General features: G+C 49.1%; 1 non-coding gene across 1 annotated transcript; it reads left to right on the forward strand.

Moving 5' to 3' along the window:
• Positions 1–510: 510 nt before the first annotated feature.
• On the forward strand, positions 511–596 carry LOC122925304. Its single transcript, XR_006387613.1, has one exon. It is a non-coding gene; the product is annotated as a small nucleolar RNA SNORD71 (small nucleolar RNA).
• The last annotated feature ends 3,564 nt before the right edge of the window (positions 597–4,160 follow it).

Consider the following 4,160-nt stretch of genomic DNA (forward strand, 5'->3'; position numbering starts at 1 on the left):
CTATTAAAATAGGCATGTCAGGAGTGGTGGCAGGTCCTCTTTAACCCCTTCCCGACTGCAATCCGTTTATATACATGATATTGCACATACCCTGTGCAGCTATCACGTCTATAAACGTCAAGCCAGTTCTTTAATCCAAGCGCTGCAAAGCGCTTGGATTAAAGCTTCTGCCCATGCACTGCCGCTGTCACGGACAGCATACAGTGCAGTAATGCCGGCAAGGGACCAATCAAAGTGCAGACTAACCAATTGGATCGCGGCAGTGAAAAAATGCCAGGTAGTGTCTCTGTGCCCCTGATCTGTGCCCCTCCAAGCCCGCCCCCCTTGTGTCTGCCTGCAGCCTGCCCCTGAAGCTCATCTCCTGCCTCCTGCACTCATTTCCTGCCCTGATGCGGTCCGCCCCCTCCCCGCCCCATACATTCCTCCTGCCCCAGCCTCCCTCAATGGTGGCCGTACCCCCCCTTTCCAGCACTGCCCCCTTTGCCTCCTTGCCGTGCGGACCCCCTGCTGTGTGTGATGGCGGCGGCTCCATTCCTGAGCCGCCGCCATCAGCAGAGAGTGTCAGCTCTATGCTGACACTCTGCTGTAACCCCATAGATGCCGCGGCAGCGGCATCCATGGGGTTAATAGAGGGAGGGGCTCTCTCTCTCCACCATCGGGGCTGCCGCGCTGCCGATATTTGCCATGGCAACCGGACGCTTTGCAAAAGCGTCCGCTGTTGGCACCTACAGGGCATCTGATAGTATTATACTTTGCAATGCAAGAGCATTGCAAAGTATAGTACAGCCATCAGCCCCACTGGATATTCGTTTTACGCGCGTTTTTGTCGCGCATTTCTATGCGCGTTTTTGGTAATAGTAAACTCGCGTTTGACGCGCGTTTGTGTGATTGACTACAGTGTCCTATGGCCACAAACGAGCGTCAAAACGCCCCAAAGTCGCTCATGTACTTTTTTGAGCGTCGGGCGTTTTACAGCGCGTTCGTACGCGCTGTAAAACGCCCAGGTGAGAACCATTCCCATAGGGAAGCATTGGTTTCTCCTTGTTGAGCGTAGGAACGCGCTGTAAAACGCTCAGGTGTGAACCCAGCCTAAAACATAATTTTTTAATTTCAAATATGCTATTATTGTGTTAAAGTGAAATAAAAAAAGTGTACATATTAGGTATCGCCGCATCTGTAATAACCTGCTCGATAAAAATATCACATGACCTAACCCCTCAGGTGAACACCATAAAAAAAAAAGGCCAAAAAAGCCATTTTTGTCACCTCACATCACAAAAAGTGCAACAACAAGCGACCCCCAAAATAGTACTAATCAAACAATCACCTCATCCCGCAAAAAAAGATACCCTATTTAAGACAATCGCCCAAAAAATAAATAAGCTATGGCTCTCTGAAATGCTATTATTGGGTAAAACTTAAATAAATTAAAAAAAGTATACATATTAGGTATTGCCACATCCGTAATGATCTTCTCTATAAAACTGTCACATGACTCAACCCCTCAGATAAACGCTGTAAAAATAAATAGATAAAAACTGTTCCAAAACAGCCAATTTTTGGGTCACCTTGCCCCATAAAGTGTAATAATGAATGATCAAAAAATCCTATGTACCCAAAAATGGTACCAATAAAAACCTCAACTCTTTCTGCAAAAAACGAGCACCTGCACAAGATGATCGGCAGATGAATCTTGTAAAAAAAAAACGGTGCCAAAACAGCCAATTTTCGGTTACCTTGCATCACAAAAAACTTAATATAGAGCAATTAAAAATCATATGTACCCCAAAATAGTACCAATAATACTGGCACCTTATCCCCTAGTTTACAAAATAGGGTCACTTTTTGGGAGTTTCTACTGTATGGGTGCATCAGGGGGGCTTTAAATGGGACAAGGCATCTAAAACCAGTCCAGCAAAATCTGCCTTCCAAAAACCATACGGCGTTCCTCAGTTTACGACCACATGTGGGGTGTTTCTGTAAACCGCAGAGTCAGGGTAATAAATATTGAGTTTTGTTTGGCTGTTAACCCTCAATGTGTTAAAGAATTTTTTTTTATAAAATGGAAAATCTGCCAAAAAAGTGAAATTTTGTAATTTCATCTCCATTTTCCTTTAATTCTTGTGGAACACCTAAAGGGTTAACAAAGTTTGTAGAATCAGTTTTGAGTAACTTGAGGGGTGTAGTTTCTACAATGGGGTTGTGGCGAAACCAACCTCGCCACGGTGTTTTGGAGGGGGCTGTTTGAAGGCCTCTTGCCTCAGGATTATGGCCCATAGTAACGTTAAAGGAGAAGACAGACCGGCCGCACAGCTTAAATCTGTCTGTAGAATTGTATTTTATGTTATTATGCGTTCGGTTAAATTGTATGTTATGTGAGGGCACCCAGATAGCTAATATTATTGTATTCATCTATTCTGAGTGCCATTCACCTAATGATATGCACTCAGACTTGAGCTATCTGGGGATATGTTAAATGTCTGTGTTTGCTGTGGGGGTGTGCCATTGTGTGTTTGGGTGGTGATTCCTGTCCTGTTGTCTCCACATGTGTATTGGTGATCTCCCCTTTGTCCTGAGAGATAATTGGATTGTCTTCGGTCGTCTCCCAGGCAGAGAGGAGGAAACCATGATGCATTGTGGGGATATGTTGTATCTGTTCTGTATTTGCAAAACTGTAATAAAAACCAGGCTGGGTGTGCCAGCACTTCAGATCACTGCTTGACCCTCAAGACGGAGCCTTGTCTCGTTATTGGGGGGATTCCCTGTATGCTGTTGGAGACTGATTGCCAGGAGTGTAAGCTGACGGATACGCTTTTCCTGTTCGTCTGACTGACAGCTATTTGTGAGGTTCCAGTTTGGATTGCTATTTTGTATCCAGTTCGGGAGGTTGGTGTTCTGCAGTAGCTGTGCCTGTCTCTCGGAAAGGGGCATATCACCTAAACGGATTTTAGCCCCTTGTCTGCTGAAACGGTCCGTTACATTGGTGGCAGCAGTGGGATACGAGGAGGAGGACCTGGATGGCCGGGATGCATTAAGGAAAGGCATCTGGTACCAGGCCCTGGATAATGTACAATACCAGCGAGGTGAGAGTCTCCCCAGTGAAGAGCAGCGGTTGCAGAAGCAAGTGGCCCTGCGGATGTCCTTCCTGGGAGAGCAGCCCCTGGAGGAATGGGTGATAGAACTACAGCACCGGGTATGGCAGGAGCTATGGCTGGAGGATGCCTACCAGGCGCTTTGGTGGTATGTGGCACAGTTTATACCCTGGACAGCTGAGCATGACAAGCCAGAGGGAGAGGAGTTTGATGGTACTGGCTTGTTATGGGAGTCCTTTGCAGAGCCTGACTTCGGGAGCCCTGCACAGTCCAGACTTCAGGACATTTTCTATGAGAGGGAGGCTAGGCATGAGTGGGATGACCCCCATGAAGTAGAGAAAGACCTGGCTCACCTAGCAACCCTGGAGTGGGAACTGGAGCAGGACTACCGAGATCTCTTCCACTCCATTGAGAAGGCTCAGCAGGACGGTAAGGTGAGAGACCCAGACCCATTCAGCTGGGCAGATATTGTAGAGTGTTACTGGGAAGGACCCCAGGTGGCCGGTAGAGATGGGACCGAGGTCTCTCCGCCGGTCCTGCAGGGAATTGGGAGCCCAGTCTTCATTCCCCAGCGGCAGTGTGAAGTGCAGGGAGGGGAGAGCAGCGGCCTCCCTCCCCAGCGGCAGGCTGAGTTACAGGGGGCAGAGGTAGTTGTTCCTGCCCCCCAGCAGCAGAGTGATATGCCGGGAAGGCAGTGTGAAATGCAGGGAGAGGAGAGCAACGTCCTCCCTCCCCAGCGGCAGGCTGAGTTACAGGGGGCAGAGGTAGTTGTTCCTGCCCCCCAGCAGCAGCATGATTTTTTGGGAATTGGGAGCCTAGTCTCCATTCCCCAGCGGCAGTGTGAAGTGCAGGGAGGGGAGAGCAGCGGCCTCCCTCCCCAGCGGCAGGCTGAGTTACAGGGGGCAGAGGTAGTTGTTCCTGCCCCCAAGCAGCAGCATGATTTTTGGGGAATTGGGAGCCGAGTCTCCATTCCCCAGCGGCAGACGGAGTTACAGGGGGCAGAGGCAGTCGGTCCTGTCCCCCAGCGGCAGAGTGTCCTACAGGGAATAGAGAGCCCAGTCTCCTTTC

This window comes from Bufo gargarizans, chromosome 1 (genome assembly GCF_014858855.1).
Source record: "Bufo gargarizans isolate SCDJY-AF-19 chromosome 1, ASM1485885v1, whole genome shotgun sequence".
Taxonomy (NCBI): Eukaryota; Metazoa; Chordata; class Amphibia; order Anura; family Bufonidae; genus Bufo; species Bufo gargarizans.